At 34.1% G+C, this 18,512-nt stretch overlaps 1 protein-coding gene across 1 annotated transcript in view; it reads left to right on the top strand.

Annotated features, from left to right (window-relative positions):
* The first annotated feature begins 6,908 nt into the window (after positions 1-6,908).
* Positions 6,909-18,512, top strand: part of CNTN5 (contactin 5) — a 1,330,348-nt gene continuing 1,318,744 nt past the window's right edge. Inside the window, exon 1 of the mRNA XM_019035685.4 lies at positions 6,909-7,277. The gene's annotated coding sequence lies outside the window, so the exon portion shown is untranslated. The remainder of the gene's footprint in view (positions 7,278-18,512) is intronic.

Raw genomic sequence — 18,512 nt, forward strand, 5'->3', positions numbered from 1 at the left:
CCCTTATCTTATTTTTTATTTTTTAAAAATTTATTTGTATAGACTTAGAAGGTGCAGTGCGGTTTTGTTACATGCATATATTGCCCTGTGCTGAAATCTGTGCTTTTAGTATAACTATCACCCAACTTAAAAAAAAAAATACTATCTGGCTAGAAAACTGATTTTTTCCATTATTCTTGTTATATCCAAAAGCTCTGGTTTTAGTGACTATTCTATTACTGTTTTTAAATGTCTCTTGGTCAAACATACAGTTTTCATTAATACAAATACTTTGTTACACATTAATTGTGCAGATTTACACTGGAAAATGACCATACTTTGTATCCTTCCGGCCTTGTCACTGTTGTTGGCATTATTCTAAGGCTTGCCGTGAATACAGAACACCACTGCTGTCATTTTTCAGTAAGCATTGCCATGTTTTTCTTGTCTCATATTGGCTTCCAGTGGGTTCTGATATGATTTCTTCTGCTCTGGATTCTTATCAGTATCTTGCTACCTCATTAGCAAGCATCGTTTAACAGAAACACCTGAGCCGACATGATGCCACCTTGCTCAGCCTTTTGCCTTTCTTTGGGACTGTCCGACCTAGCTTCCTTTCTCTTTACTACAAGAAGACTGTCAGCCCTTTGTGAGCTGATAATTAATAATCAATTAAGGTTTGATAATAAAATTGCAGTATATTGTACTTTGGCACCTGAAGTAATTTATTTTCATAACACCAGGAGCAGCTCGTCACCAATTATAATGAAAGTAGGTTCACAGTCTATGATTTTTTTCTTTCATATAAAATTTGTGTAACAGGAAATAATAAGAGGTGTATAAAAGAAGTGTCATGTAGCTATAATACATTGATTAATATTTGTTGTCACATTAAGTGGGCTTGGGATCCTTACAAGAAAGGTGCTATTTAAGCATAAAATATTGGTGTTGTGTCTGTACTCGCATAGCTTATAAATTATATCTTGAGAGTTCACAGACACAAAGCAAGTTTTTACCATTGTCAGCAAGCAAAGCCAATGTAGCTGTTGGAGAGGGAGCCTCCTGCATCATCAAAACAATTCCCAGCTGAGCCCTGATCCCCTTATCACTACCATAAGTGTTGGTCGATGGTAGTTCAGGTATAAAGAACACAGTTCCAATTCCAGGTGCCAGGCTGAACCTGATATGGTAACAGGGAAAAGATCTTCTAACTCACAAACACAGAAAACTAGATATAAATAAGGATTATGGCAAATAACTCGGATATAACAAAATGTAGTCTCTTCTGAAAAAAAAAAACCAGAAAACAACAAACAGCATGTGTGAAAACCATGTATTTTCCTCCAAAACTGCAGGTTGTTATATGCCAATTAGCAAGTTGAATAAGATATTCAGGTAAAACACTAGAATGTGAGATTATACATTTGTATACAAAAATTTTTGCCAAAATCTCATATGTAAATTTATTCATCTCTGTGCAGTTCTTAAAGTAGTAGGTTCCTAATAAATGTCAATTGAATGAACCATATATCCTGGTGAGTATATGCAAATGCCACAAACTGTCAATTAAATTTAATCTGGTATTTTACCTTGCATTGCACTTGTGCTAAAACTACTCCCCATTAATTGGATTCTTTATATGTGAGGTATGTTAATCTGATATGATACAAATAACTTGTTTTGTGGTGTTCTAATTCTTTTATTCAAATTAAAATGGGGATTTGTTTAGTGAACAAGTTAAGAACACTATGGTGGAGGCACTTTACTTAGATTTGTGTTTCATTAGCTCATTAATACAGAATTAAACATTTTATCTCGAGCATGCTTACATGCCTAGTGTATACTTAGCCCTCAACAAATGTTAATAGCTCCTGTTTTGCCACTGAGTGTAAGGGTACCTTCGAAACATTCTGACATTTTGCAGTTTGCCAGTGTATTTATTAGATACTTCATGTCATATAATCTATACAACTTTTCTTATAGCTTCAACTGCTAATTTGGGGTTCCTCTCAGTTCCCTAAAAAATCAGAACATCCTTAGGTCAGAACTTAAATGGCATTGCTAATTAGAGCAGGAGTGCCATCTAGTGGTAGACATGGCTAACTACAGGCTTATTGGTGAACAAAAAAAAAAAAAATAGATGGTGAAAATGTTCTGCTTCTTCATTATAATGCAGTCTCTTGGAGTTAGTCTCAGACAAACAAATGAGACATCCTATATATACGCTACTCAGCCAATAAAAATTTAAACACAAAGTATATCAGATTGAGGGGTGGAAGAATTTAGTTCCTGGTCCACAGGAGGCATACAGTCTAATTCTACACATAAAGATCTACACAAAATGTTTTAAGCTGGATTCTAAGTACATTTTGGAAATATTGTAGATGAGACCAGGAATGGCTAATATATAAAGGTGAGAATCATATTTGATAGCAATATTTTTGAAGGATGATTATTTTGATGGAGGGCCAAATATCAAAGACAGGTCAAGTTAATGTACCTGACAGACTTGGGAGACAGGGAAGAGATGGGAAATGATCAAGATGCAACACACATATGGCCATTTTTTAAAACCATAAAGAACAAATTAGACTAATTCTAAGAAACCATTAGATATTTTTATCCCATACTGAGAAGAATGGTATGTAAACAGTGACAATGCAGAGAAATACCTGGTCATGAGCAAATGAATCTTTGGTTTTGTTTCTTTATGGAAACAACTTTATATCCAAAGGTCTTGGTGAGAGAATGCTGCATAAAAGAGAAATTAGACATCTGTAAAGGTAAGTGAATTAAAACTGATAGAGATCCTGAGACTTAAAATATATCCAAGAAAAAAAAATAGAAATGCATATCTAAAGGAATCTACTGGATGAAAACTAAGTAAACTTTACCTTTAAATTCATAAGATTTACTTTTACTTCTATTTTCTAAAATCTTAATTAACTACAAATGTTTATGGTTTGCATAAATGGTTGGACCAAAATGTCACAAAGGGTGAGCATAAATTCCACCTACAGGAGATTAGATATTTGCAGCTTCTGTAAGTAAGAGTTGGTACTGTGACCACAAAAGCTTGACCACCACAGTTGAATTAGAGCTCCTCTCTCATACCTCTTAATGGTTTTGGTTGCCGATGTTATCAAGACATCCACAAAGTAGACTATGTTCTTTAGCGTTGTTTACTGAAGCAGCTGTTAAATTAATTAAGTTGGTATATTTTCCAAGTCTGATTAAGATATGTTTACTTCTGCTTTCACAAAACAGCTGTGATATGAGTACTAAGACACATCTTCTAAGAAACTCAAGATATAATTAAAATCATATTTTGTCCAGTTCAAGTAAAAGTTTACTTTTGCTTCTTCATGTGTTACTTTGCACTTATAGGGAATACTGGCATATACTGAAAATGCAAGATTTTGATTCCTTTAATTTTTATCTTAGTACTTACCCATTCGTCATTATTGGTAACACATTAACATAGAGGATTAAAACATCAAAACAGAAAATGCAAATGCTAAAAGAAGCTCCAGTAGGCAAGGCAGATGATCCAAGAAAGATGACTGATCTAGACATGAATTCACCATTGGTCTGCTTCCCTACAGTTAACGCCATGATTTGATGGAACATAATAATAGTTATGATCTGTTAACTAGAACCTAGAACTTATCTGAGTCAAATGAAGGGAAAGAGAAAGGAGGGCATGATTTCAATAAAAATCTGTAACACAAATAAGACAAAAGCTCAGAGGCACCTCAACTGCTACAGATGTGCTGCATCTGCTTGCTTGCCCAATGGGAACGATGAGATAAAGAGATTAAGACATTTACACAAAGATGGCTAGACAACAAGATCAGATCAGCAACATGACAGCTAGGTTGAGGTGTCATAACCATAGCATAGAGAAAGTGACCTACTTAACCACTTACCCCACTTACAAACAATGTTTTAATTAGCTTAATGTACAAATGATATTTTATCAGGGTACAGGATGAGCTGGTTAATTCAAAAATGTCATTAGCATCAAACAGAGAAAACCAGTGATCTTTTAATAATGCCATTTTATTAAGTAAACAGCATTGGAATTTAATAACGGGGCATACATACTTTTATATCTTTTAAAGACAAATCTTACATCAAAACAACTATAACTTAAAATCCCATTCTCACATGTCAATAGTAGAAAATCTTGGTCATGATATGTGAAAAGATTTGGTGTTTACTTGGAAAACACAAGGTAGTTTGTTTCTTTTTAGTGGAACTCTAACAAGGAGTTTTGTTTGTTTGTTTCTTATTTTAAGCACTGTTGTTTCTCTAATTCCAGACATTGACCTGCTTAAACCTGAACACTGTGGATATAAAAGGATCCAGAAGTGTACCTGATCTATAGAGCCCTTACTCTCCAAGCAGAAAATTGTAAAAATATACAGTACATAAGTTAACTCCATAACAGCAAAATTCTAAAGAAGGATGAGTCAGATAGACTAACAGTTTGTCTGTTACATATATAGATATTAATAGGGAATATGTAATGGTATATTATTACAAATTAGAACATTAAAAGTCATAAAAGACATGAGAATAAATATAGTCACTCTTTCTGGGTCCTGAATGAAGTGTAGCCAGGTAACCTAGTCACCCCCAAATAATGACTGAAGTCAACATTTTAAATTTGAACTGACAGAAATAGACCTTACTATTTTTGATTAAACAGGTTCAACGTTTCCTTTCTCTCCCTCTAAAGTATCAGATAACTTCGCAAGGAAAAGTGCTATTACATTATCTACTTGTTTCAAAAATATATTCACACCATAGTCTTGTGATAATATTGCTCTCTTTATAAAAAGTAAAAACATTAAAAGCTTTTATTTAGTTCTTGCTTAAGAAAGGAGAAATATTTAGTCCATTTACATCATGTAAAAGGTAAATTTTCTTGTTCATTTTAATGGTAGGAGGGCACCATGAATCATGTGACCGATAGCATTTCCTTCTTTACATTGGCTGCTAACAACGTTATTGGCAGACCTAGCACCATTTGTAACAAAAACATCAAAGCAGTTTTCTCTATAAACCTCATTTCTGGCTTCATCTTATCTCTCCTCCTATCACTTTACCGTTTGTCTTGATCTCACTGACCTACATTTTTTATTCATTTTTTTAAACTGAATAGATTTTTATAAGCCAACTTACATCCTTTCTAGAGCAAAGCTAGTTGAAAGAAATTATGTGATATAATGACTCAAAATGCCCAAATTATCGGATCATGGGTAATATAGAATGGTGTTCTAAGAAGGGAAGAGAGAACTTTCAGAAAGCTTTCTACACTCCCGATCCCTCTTTCAGGCTGCATGTGCTCAATTATACACTTTTAAAGGCAAAAACCTCATCGAACAATAAAAAGAATGCGTTAGAGCTCCTACACTTTGAATTTATTTTGTGATGTATTTAATGTGGTTATAAAAGTCCTGGTAGTTCTCTCTGTGAACCGACAGGCTGACAGAGGAGAAGAGCCAGTGGGGCAGAGAAAAAGCCACAAAAGGGGAATCTCCACAACGATCCCTCAGTTAACACATAAAGAAGATAACCTAGTTACTGGAAAGCAGGAACACGAAAATAAAAAGTATGGAAGAGTGGAGAAGTATTAAATGCACACGAATTTGTCTTTGCTACAGAACAAGCAATCAGCCTAGATCCTGAGGATAGCGATTAAAAGCAGAGACTGGGTGTTTGTACATCATTGGATGAATGAGAAGCAGCCAAGAAACAGGAAAAGACTAATTTTAATTACCAGAAAAACTGCAAGAGAAAGAACACAGGGCTAGTGGTAGACGGCTTCCAGCTACAGGCTGCATGGCACTGTACTCTCCTTGACAATTAGAGCCAGTCAGACCCCATCGGGGGATTCAGTGAGCAGAAGAATCAGCGTCAGTCCAGGGTCAGGCTGCTCTCAAACACACATGAAAAACGGACACCAGCGGACACAGGGTGCGACCCTAGACTCCCATGCAGTTTCTTATACAGACACAGAAATAGAAAGCAGTACGTGGGATTTCCTTTCCATTAAATACAGGTGCAAACCACATTCTCTATGGAAATATATTGCAAAGGAAATGTTATATAATTTATTTAACAAATACCCAATTACCATCAGCCCAATCGTGGGAATTGGAAAACGACTCAAAGACTGAGAGGAAAAAAAAAAAAAGTAGAGAGGAGGACTGGCAGAACAATGGCACTAAAGCTGCCACACTGTGGATTTACTACCTGTGTTATTTTTCCAATTACAGCCATTGTAATATAAAAATTCCGAAAAAAAAGGTTGCTGAGACCATTCCTTCGCTTTTTTTTAGAACTGAGTCAACACCCCAAATCAAAGAGAAATATAAACAGGCAGAGCCTGATAGTCCTTAGATGAAACGCGTAAGTGCAGAAACAAAACAGAAGTGCTTCCCATTCAGGACTTAAGAAAATTCTGCAAAGTGAAAAAGTCCACTCTCAAACCGACCTAAGTGAACGCGTCAGTCTGTGCTGCTGCTGTCAGAGGTGTGAACCGGGGACTACAGGAATCAGAGTGAAGATAGGAGCGGAGGGACTCTCGCCTGGATCTCCCGTGCCGTCTCCAGCCAGCACGTCTGCTTTGTAATCTATGAATGTTAAATACGGAGAGGTTGCAGAGCAGAAACGCTGGGGGAAGGGGGGCAGGTCCTCTGTACTTAGCAGGGAAGGAAAATGCCGGTTGACTAGTGAGACGAGTGGAGAAACACAGAGCACCCTCCTGGAGGCACACAGTTCGTTAAGCCCAGGGACATGCTCAATGAACCTTTGCAGCAAGAGGCAGTGAGGCGCTGGACGCGGGCGCCGGTGACAGCGCGGGCGGGCGGGGAGGGGCGAGGGGCCGCCTCGGGAGGACACAGCCAGTCAGAGGCGCGGGGCGCAGGGCGCGCGGACGCATTGGAGGAAAACACGCGAGCCCCAAACACACCAGCCGCAGGAGGCGCCGCACCTACTTCCCAATATAACCAACTACGGCGTGGGGGAGCGGAACTGCGAGAAGGCGGCAGCCAAAGTGCCATTAAAGCTCGGGGCGGAGAGGATGCGTTACCTGGGTCCCCTCTGCTGCGAGAGGCAGGGCAAGCTGGAGGATTCCCTCTGAATGATTAAGAACTCCGCAATTCGCCTTTGCCACAGGCTGCAAAGGACCCGAGGAACCGCTCTCTGAACTGTGCTGATGGGCAGGAGGATGGGAGACAGGAATTGAGAGTCACAGAGGAAGGACAGTGGAGTCTGGCATCTTATTGGTAAGTGGCTGACATTCCTTTGCCAGTGACGGCGTTCTGTGATTGTGCACTTCATCTCCCAGCCACTTAGGATTTTTGACACACTCTCTTCTGCAAAGCCATCCTTTCTTGCCATGTTGCCAGAATGTAAAAACTGTAAGATGAAGCTTTTTTAAATAAAAGAAAAAAACCACGATTTTATTTTCTGCTGGAATTTTATGGCAAAAAGTTGAAACAAGAGTAAATATAACCTATTCGTATATCTCCTAATGCCACCCAAAATAAGAGTAAGCAATTCCTACAGGCAAATTGCAAATTGTAAGGCAATAAATGCCAGGATAAAGTGAGGATGTTTCTACGAAAGAAACTGAATGTTTGGAAAATAGGATGCCGTTCTCAGGTACTGAATGTATGCCTTATGTTTGAGCAATGAGTTTCCGAGACTAAATAATTGGGCATCTGGCATTGCAATAACTTGTTAAAATTCAGTAGGGATGCTCTATAAGTGGAGTTCTACAAAGTTCGTGAGACTGAGAAAAACTGTATCTTGGATTATGCTGAGCTTTTTTCTAAAGGTTGTATAGGATTGTGATAGATTAAAAAATTACGTTCAGACATCGTTACCATGTTTTGTAGGGAGATATACGGAAGAGAATATCAATTTGCACATACACAAACCTGAGAATTACTCTGATGACCTGAACAATAAGTTGTTTCAACTACATTTATTTGCGAAAGAACCAGAATCCACTAAATATTTTAGAATTATATTACTTTTAAATCTTAGAACCGTTCTCCCAAGAAAAATACAATTTCATGTGGTAATTTAAATGCAGGTGAGAAGCAAAAAACTTTTAAACTGTTGTATGTTCAATGCCTTGCCTACATTTAATTCATTTGTTTCTTAATTTAAAAGAGAAAATCATTTAGAGGGTCAATACTTCTACTTTGATTCTCAATTTCGACTGTGGAAATAAGGATGAAAGAAGTAGATGTTCATTAGAATACTAGCATTTAAAAATATAGACAAATAGTCAAATTTAAAAATTAATGCAGATATCATCGATTACTGTTGAACTGCAACAGAACTACAGAAGTACTTATGACCATTACAGGGAGCTTAAAGGAGTTCATTATGATTAATATTGTGACTCTCAGTATTTTAAAAAATAATGATTAGGTCATTAACTGTTTTTGAAAATGCCTGTAGTCAATTTTGAGCAATTCTTATGGTTGCTTGCATATTCTCCTATTTCATGCTCAAATTATTCTAAGTTAAGTGGGGACTAGTATACTGAGTCTTAAACTTAACAGGCATAAGTTTACTCTGACTCTAATCGAAAAGAGGTATGAGTAAGAATATGTCATATAAAACTAATGATAACAAATTAAAGATATTACATAAAAAGATCATCTAAGTCCATTAAAGGGAAAAAGGCAAAAAAAATCAGAGTTAAAGTTATAAAAAGGGAAATGCAATATAAAGAATAGAATTTGAAAAATAGCTGGAGTGTGAGGGAATGATATTAAAGCCTATCTGAAAATAGAGTCAGTGAAATGATTATTACAAGTGCCAGTGTTTTTGCTTAGGAATTGGTGTATCCTTTAAATTATTTAAAACTTCTGAAAATTGAGAAAGGAGGAGAAAAACTGCTAATTTTAATTTCTTTCTGATTCCATAGACAACTGAACAGAAAGTTAGATTCTTAAAAGTTAGATAAAAATATAATCCCATAGATTAACTAAATGCCAGACTTTGTCTATAAGTTGTGCGGCACATGCACACCAAGGTGCTTTTGGAAATACATCCAAAAAGCTACAGTTGTGGAATTTTTAAATGAATAGCTGAAATACCTGAATGTTTCTCAAGGTGAGCAGTTAGTACTTCAAGTATTAGGTGGTCTGAAACAATTCTTAGTCAGGGAGCCAACCTGAAATCAGATCATGAATCTATACATAGAATATGTTTATGTAAGATGAATCATTAAAATTAGTAGCATGTGAAAATTTACTTCAATCTTATGTGTCCAATTAAGTAGCACTATCTGTTAGAAATGTACCAGGTTTGGCTGATATGTATTTCTTTAAATGTCTCTTTTACTTCACAGTTGAGAAAATCTTGACCACTTTCAGGGTAGAGGTAGGAGTGTGATTGTCTGTCACAGCTGACTTAGCAATATGGACCAGAGGGTGCCAGTAAAGGGCAAAGGGCCCACGTAGGCTGGCCAAAGCATTTTGGAGTTTGTCTTACTTCTAGACAAAATAAAGGCATAATTTGTGAAGATTAAAATAAAAATGATGAAAACTTCTCTAGATGGCTGTAATACTGTGAAGATGATTTGACTGTAGAGAGTTTGATTGGCTAAAACAAAGTTATAGCAGAGTTCAGTGTCTCCTTCATCAGTCAAAAACTAATCCAGAATTTTATGAGGCTCAGATATTTACAATATTGTAATTTGCCGAATCCATTCTTTCTCACGTATCTTGATTACCTATTGTCTTTGAACTTTCTTTTAAAATATGGGTTTTTAAATTTTTACCAAGTTGTTGGAAATTTATTTCTCTTACTTTAAATAATAAACTCATACATTCATGTAGTTTGTTTTCTTGAAATTCTGACTCCAGGAGTTGATTTTATTCTCTCTTTCTTCTTTCTGACAATCCAAGCATAAAGTAAGAGAGTAATGTGTTTCTCACAAGATGTTAAGAACAGTGTTGTAAGGCTGTGCTAACATGTTACATGAACTTCTTAACACTTTATAGCAGGAAAGAGACTGGTTGAAAGCTCAAAGCAGTAGAATCACTGCAGAGGTCTATTTTCTGAGCATTTGTGATCAATAACTCCACATTAGAGGCTGGTACATTTTAAAAAGTAATGAAGTATATAAAACTCCTAATGCTTAAGATTTAAGATTAAAAACTATTATGAACTATATTCCATCTCCCTACCCACTCAAGTAAGAAATCCTGTTTTATGATTTTTGGAGATTCAAATGTGTATTGTTAGAAGGGTTCTAATAAACTGAATATTATTAGTTTATATTTTTTCCAGGCACTTAAACAGTTTTTTAGTTAATTATTTTATTTAAATTGAATGACACAAAATATAGTGTTTTAATACAGTGGCTATAAAAGCAATTTTTAAAGGGAAACATGAATTTGCTTTTTAAGAAAACTGGTTTTACAATGGATTTCTTTCATCAAAATTATTTTGAAGAATTGAATTGAATCCCAAGAACTTGACACAACACTGTATAACTTCAGTTATGTTTTGCCTATTATAAATATTTGCATAAGCTAATTGTAGATAATTTTATGTCTATTAATCCCCATAAATTAAAACACAGGTCTTTAGTTTTATATCCCAGAGTAGTGCATGTTATATTTTTGACATTATACCCTCCTCAAACATAAGCTCATAAGTGTTACAAAGCTATTCAAAGTATGGTAGTTTCTCTTTTCTCCAGTGCAGGGAACTGGGAACTTTCCAGAGAGGCCACAAAGTAATTCTGAAAAATAAATCAAGATTGTCTGTTTTATGGAAACAAAAAAAAAAATCTGTCATTTTTAATCTAATATAAAATAATGTGAGATCTATCATTCATGAGAATCTTAAGAAATTACAGTCATATTCATTTCCCGTGTATTTCTTAAGCTAGAATTTCTTGTGATCACTGCCATTTTTAAACGTTTCAAAAAATGTTTCATTAGATACATTTTAAAACACGGGTGTAAAGTTGATTGTTTTTTCTCTTTTTCTAAGTGGTTCTTAACAACTCATAATGATCTAAATAACTTGTTGCCCAATGGCTACTTTTTATTTAATTATTTATTTATTTATTTTCACAAATGACCTTCTCATAACAGATCCGACAGGACTCACCTATTTCCTCTTATGCCAGTCATGTTTCCAAATATTTCTCACACTCAATTTGCATAGAGTGGAGATCTAGATAAAAAGCAAGAAGCCAATACATTTTATGAGTTTTCTATGAAAAATATTGTTATAGTTAGTATCTTTACTAGAAAATATGGAGCCAATTAAAGGTAAAGTGACTAAACTGAACAGAATCCAAATAAGCAATTGCATTTTAGGCAAGGAATATTTCATTTATCTGAATGATCAAAAATTCTCTTTCATAACCATTGACTGGAAAAGTATAATTATATATTTAAACATTTTATGAAGGGAGTAGAGATGTTCTTCATACCATTCTTATAGCTGCTAACAACTCAGAAAGGAGAACATCTCATCTTCCATTACTATCCAGTAGTAAATGTAGCATATGTTTAGGAAGAGAAATGTTGCTGATTATATAGGTGATAAAAAATTGATTGAAATTCTCTTCCTTTTGTGAGTTATAATAGTGGCAGAAGCATTCATCACGAGGCTAAAAATACTGAGATGCTCTCGTCGAGAGATATTATAATGATAGTAATAAAGTATCTGGAGCTGCAACCAGGTCTATTAATGTATTTTTACAAATATTTCATTAGTTGCAGGAGTTTGTATTTATCATATAAATAGTAGAGAAATGGGATGTTGATTTTGTGAGAAATTTACTTTTAAGTATATAAAGTTTTATCTTTATTTTCTTAAATAATTAATGTTATACTTAGAAGTATTAAGGATTTTTTCTGAAATTAAATGAAATACAAAGGCAATACTCAAGAATTCAGAACAACTATTTTAATTCACCTAGGTTCTCCCATTTCAGTTACATGCAAGAACTTACTTTCAATTATGCAATATTTGTTGAGATACTATTGTTCTTGAGCCTTTAAATGTACTAAACTAGACAAAATCCCTGATGATTAAAAGTAATATTATTGGAAGTTACAGGTGAGTGACAACAGGAATTTTTAAAAGAATTTTATTGTTTACTAAAAATACATTTTTATTTAATTGGCAGTTTCATGATCATTAAATATGATAGGAATTCCTGGGCACTGGAACAGATTGACCCCAAATATATCTGAAAACATTGTGAAAAGTCTCATGTTTAATCTGTTAGGTATTGTATTTTGCCTTATTTTGTTATTTTAAAACCTTCTTCTTCATATTCTTTTCTAAAAGATATGGACTGGCTTAATATTATCTCCCATATAGCAAAAATTATTAAAACAACTTGTTAGTGACCACTATTTCTTTTCTAATTTTGTATTTTCAATGATAAGAATTTCAAAAGTTATGGCATTGATAAGAGAATTGAAACTCTAAGCTTCATAATTCTATTTAATACTCTCTTCCTCCTTTTGTGATGCTGTTATTCTAATGTGTGAGCTGGTGAATGAGAGTTCATGCTAAAATAACCGTATCATTCAAATTCAGCACAAATCTCATGATTTATTGATGATTAATTGCGGAACCCTTAGGAAAAAGTGACAGAATAAATACCATTTAATATTGGAAGGGGCCATGTGAGCTCATATTTTTACCTATTCATAATAAACAAAGTTTCTTCACTAATAAGCAAGGGTATAAAAAGGTGAAGTGATGTGTTCAACATTGCAAGTAATGCAAAAGATGGAATTAGAACCCACATCTCTTAAATTTGAAGATCAGAGCTTTTTATGGCTTATACTTCATTTTAGACTGTGGACATCTTGATTATTTTTGTATCTATTCAAATCAAATCCTTATATTAGAATATAAATATATGTAATTTCCTTGTTGCCACTGATTATACATAAAACATTGTCTTATAAGATTAGAAATTTAAGATCCAATTGTATTAACTCAGTGGAAACTGCTATACCCGCATTCTCTTAACCAACAACTACAGAACTTAATTGCTAGATGTGAACTTTTTCACAATGAACTTGGTATGCACTCAACAGCTACATCAAATGACAGAAGGGTTTTTTTTTTTTTTGACAGTTTTAATTAGGAAACTTGGGAATCTTTTAGAGTATTATAATGAAGTAGAAAAAAGGATTTAAGTGATTTTATTCCATGGCATATATGTAAGGGAACATCCATTTGCCCTATAATGCTTCTTAATTTTTCCCAGGCTGGCAGGTTTTCTTTTTTTCCTAGTAATAAATGTTTAATGGAAGCCCTAAATCAAACAGAAACTCAACAAGAAATGTAGATGAGAGTGTATTTCGGTGTTTGACAAATTTTGGGTAAAATTTAATTCATGGGCTTTTTAAATGTAGTAGCGATTTTAGAGCATTTGATAATAAAGCAGAGAATATATCTCTTGAAATATGCACTACTTTTCTGTGTTTTAAAATTCAAATGTCAACTTGTATATAAATTCTAGTTTTTCTGTTACAATATTAAAGGAGGTTAATAGGCAACAAATTTGAAACCGTAATAGTATTTAATCGTCATTGTATCTGAACCAAAGTTTACTTATGCTTAATTTTAATAATGTCATATAAATTGTTTTAGAATGAATATATACACTAAAAATTCCTCAGTAGAACTGAATATGATAAAACATAAAATTACCATAGTGCCATTGAGTGGAAGGCAGTTTAAATATTGCTGAATTTCTGGTATTACATTGCTTCTACAGATGCCTTCTCCTGATGCTTTAATTGACAAATTATGACAAGCAATTTATGTGTTTGGGGGAATGAATTCAAGTTTTAAGACTCTTTTTCTTTAAACACTGAATATTTAAAGATGGCGCGATAGGTGTAGTAGAGATGAGGTAAAAGACGGTGACTAAAAAGGTTAATATTTTATCTGAAGTCTTTTATATCCTAAGTATATAACCCCAATTTGCAAATAAAATAAAGAAAATATAAAACATGTCCTTGAAGCCCAATGAATAGTCATTTTAGTTCTTTGGATTTTTACTTTCCTTAGTTATTTATTTTCCTAAAACTTACATTCAATTCTTTAACATTTTCAAATAACAGTAATCTTAGTAAGAAGGAGTAGTTATCTGAGATTGAAGTTAAATGATCCAGAATTGATTTTATGAAAATTATACGTATTAACTGTTTTAAAAATATATGACTGTGTTTGTTTGTTTCTCGTTCTTTAACGTGGTCTTGTTAGTAAGTGCCACAGTGAGTAATTTAACGCAATTTCAACATTAATTTACTCACATAAATGGTCTACTGTGGACAGTGGCAGTACAAAGTAAGAATATAAAATATAATAAATAGTTCACAACCTGGCGGAGGAAATACACCCATAGGGTGAATATAATTCAATGTGAAGTGTGCACTCATAGAGGTATATGTGACTAAGATACAGATTTTCAATATTTCTCCTTCTGGAGACTTCCGTTACTTTTCTCCTAATGAGTCTTTCCAGCTTGGACAATTTCATGCTAACATTAGTTCTCTAATTGCTGCATTTACTTTTCAGTGCCTAAGTTATTTTAAAGTGACTTTGGTTCCAAGATTCACCTAACCACTTTAAATGAATGTGGTGTTTTTTGACATCTCATTATGTTGCTAACTTTAATATCTCAGAGCCGTCTAATCTCTCATGATATAGCCAAATTCAAGATAAAAATGAATGTGGCTGAGATGCTGTGGAAAAAAATGCCATTTCTATATGTTATAAATAAGACTGATTTCTTTCATTTATTTAGTATGATATATTAATGCTGCTGATAAAACTTATTTTGCAGGAGTGGATTAACTATGAAGCCAATGAAGCTTTGCTTATATGGCCGTTTCCAAATAGTAATAGTAGTAATAGTGGCAGAAGTCATAGTAAACATTATTTTAATAATTATAATAATATATCTAACATAGGGAGTCATATGGATTAAAGGATGTGGTGTTTGAATTTTAGGTTCAGTTTTGACTTTAAAACTTATTAGCTGTATAATTTTGGACAAGTAAAATCTTTCTTTATGTACAAAATACCTGTCATAATATTATATACAAGAAAAAAAATCTACTTTTCAATGGTAAAAAATTATAGTATTAAAATCATTAAAGGTTTAAGTCTAGGAAGAAATTTTTATTTTACTTCAATTTTCATTCTAAGCTTATCTGTCTACCCAAATATTCTATTTTTTTTTAATGAGACACAATCCTGTTCTAATTGTGGAAGGGGATATTGAGATCTTTAGAACATCAGCATTTAAAGATTATTCTGTGTATCTCATCTTTTATTCAAAGAATTTTCTTGAATATATACTTCTAATAAATCTGGTATGTTTGATACCATATGCTTTTGGGGATTCAAAGGAAGTGAGAAGTTTGACCACTGACAATGAAAAGATGAAAAATCGTTCAGTCAGGACACAGATTAATAAGAAACTTAAGGAAAAAATACCTGTAAAAGACTGTAGAAACACTGGAGGAACAGAAATGGTCATTGTGGTGATGGATTAAACTGACTTCGTAGACACACTCTTCTCAGTTGGTGGGAAGACAGGCAGAAACAAAACAAATGTGTAGGAAAACAGTAGGAAAGCTAATTAATGTACAGAAAGAATGCTTTTAATGCAAAGAGAGAAGTTAAAAACTATAAAATGAGGAAATTTGGAGGATTCTAAGATAAACTGAAAAAATTGAGATTTTGTTCCAAAGCAAGAGAATAATATTTATCTCAAGATTAGATGATATTTGAGTTTCTTCTCAGTTTTTCCCTTTACTATGACTTGTACAGGTCACCTTGCTTCTCTCCCTAGTTTATTAATTTCTCAATCAAAAAAATTATAATCAATGAATTTAAAGCATATTCTTCAGGTTTTGATCCACTGTTACTCTATGACTGTGTGAGTTAGGAGGTTTTGACAAAGAGAAGAATGGAATGAAATGAAAATCTAGGGATTGACAACTGCATCTGGAATGAACTCCACAGAAGAGAAAGAGAGAAGAAACCACATTCATGGCATATGGTGAGGTCACAAAAAGAGCATGGGCTTGTTAGACTCAGGTTTAACCCAGGTGTTTCCCTGAGCAACACCATAACCTTTCTATGTTTTCATTTCTTTCCCTGTAAAAGATGATATTGACTACTAACTCATAGTTTTTTTTGCAAGAAGGAAGTGAGACTGTAGATTTAGGAATCAAAAATTACTTCCTTCATATCTTTAGCTATAGATGGTTACAAAATTTCTTTTTATCCTTAGACTTTTTAAGGCATAAAATTATTTAAATTTTGTATAAATAAATGTGGATACAATGACTCTAGTATTCTAAATATGAAGAAAATCACTATTTTCTTGGCTGGATGCTGTGTATTCATGTATGTTTGCTGATGGTGACATGTTTTATTTTAATGACCTTATTTTACTTGCTCATTTTCACAGTGATTACCTCTTCTGGACATTTTACTTTAATTTTGTTTTGTTGGGCTGGAAAAGGGATGTCCTTCATTTCCCTTTACAAAATTATTTAGAGCATAGATTCTATTTTGTAAGTAGAGGAAGATATTTCATATAATGTCTTTTGAATCCTGTGTGATAACAAAATAGTACAGAATACATTCATTTGAAATTAATAATGTTCCCCAATTATATTATTTTTTCACTTTTATTGTCTGTTTTGCTACTTCAAAAAAGTAATCTTATGAAACAGACTTGTGCTATAAATGTGGTGTCTAATGCTAACTCTCTTTTTTTTTTTTTTTGAGACGGAATCTCGCTCTGTCGCCCAGGCTGGAGTGCAGTGGCGCGATCTCGGTTCACTGCAACCTCTGCCTCCTGGGTTCACGCCATTCTGCTGCCTCAGCCTCCCAAGTAGCTGGGACTGCAGGCGCCCGCCACCAGGCCTGGCTAATTTTATTTTTATTTTTATTTTTGTATTTTTAGTACAGACTGGGTTTCACTGTGTTAGCCAGGATTGTCTTGATCTCCTGACCTCGTGATCCGCCCGTCTCGGCCTCCCAAAGTGCTGGGATTACAGGCGTGAGCCACCACGCCTGGCCTAATGCTAACTCTTTAAAACAAACTGAAACTGAAATCTTTTAAATTGTGAATTGTAATTGTATTTTACAGCAAAAATACAATGATTTAAGCTTGCAAACATTTTACAATTTTTTTTCCAAAAATGACATCTAGATATATTACTATGGTAGCTTTTTTGGATTGGCTACTATGGCAATGAGTTATTATAAAATAAAAACACATTTCATTATATATGTGGTAAATCATATAATATTTTAAGTATGTATGTCCTTTATGCCCGTCCAATAAGTAAACCTCTTCCTGAAACATTTACTGATTATTCTACTGTTGCAGAAGATATAATATAGTAGAAAGAAATGGAAGAAAGAAATCTCAGATAAGAATATTTTCTTTCAAAAAGGTATGAGAAAAATTTATTGGGTCTGGAACTATTGGATAGAGAGGAAAAAAAGGTGAAGAAAGCCACCAAGCAGACAGGAGAGGGAGCTGATAGAAAGCAATTTTGTACTGTTCACTGAGGAAGTCATTAAATAAATATTCATACCATGAGCTATTTGAAAAAAAAAAACCAAACAAACCTGGAACTGGTATTTCACCTGAAACAAAGGTGTCTTTTAATCTTTGCTCCATGTATCTTTCTTATAAGATAATAGTTCTTAAGATCTAAATTCATGGCTTAGTTTTTCTTTCTTTCTTTTTTTTATTATTCTACTTTAAGTTTTAGGGTACATGTGCACAATGTGCAGGTTTGTTACATATGTATACATGTGCCATGCTGGTGTGCTGCACCCACTAACTCATCATCTAGCATTAGGTATATCTCCCAATGATAATCCTCCCCCCTCCCCCCACCCCACAACAGTCCCCAGAGTGTGATGTTCCCCTTCCTGTGTCCATGTGTTCTCATTGTTCAATTCTCACCTATAAGTGAGAATATGCAGTGTTTGGTTTTTTGTTCTTGCGATAGTTTACTGAGAATGATGATTTCCAATTTCATCCATGTCCCTACAAAGGACATGAACTCATCATTTTTTATGGCTGCATAGTATTCCATGGTGTATATGTGCCACATTTTCTTAATCCAGTCTATCATTGTTGGACATTTGGGTTGGTTCCAAGTCTTTGCTATTGTGAATAATGCCGCAATAAGCATACATGTGCATGCTTTATAGCAGCATGATTTATAGTCCTTTGGGTATATACCCAGTAATGGGATGGCTGGGTCAAATGGTATTTCTAGTTCTAGATCCCTGAGGAATCGCCACACTGACTTCCACAATGGTTGAACTAGTTTACAGTCCCACCAACAGTGTAAAAGTGTTCCTATTTCTCCACATCCTCTCCAGCACTTGTTGTTTCCTGACTTTTTAATGATTGCCATTCTAACTGGTGTGAGATGGTATCTCACTGTGGTTTTGAT

This window comes from Gorilla gorilla, chromosome 9, assembly GCF_029281585.2.
Source record: "Gorilla gorilla gorilla isolate KB3781 chromosome 9, NHGRI_mGorGor1-v2.1_pri, whole genome shotgun sequence".
In the NCBI taxonomy this organism is placed as follows: Eukaryota; Metazoa; Chordata; class Mammalia; order Primates; family Hominidae; genus Gorilla; species Gorilla gorilla.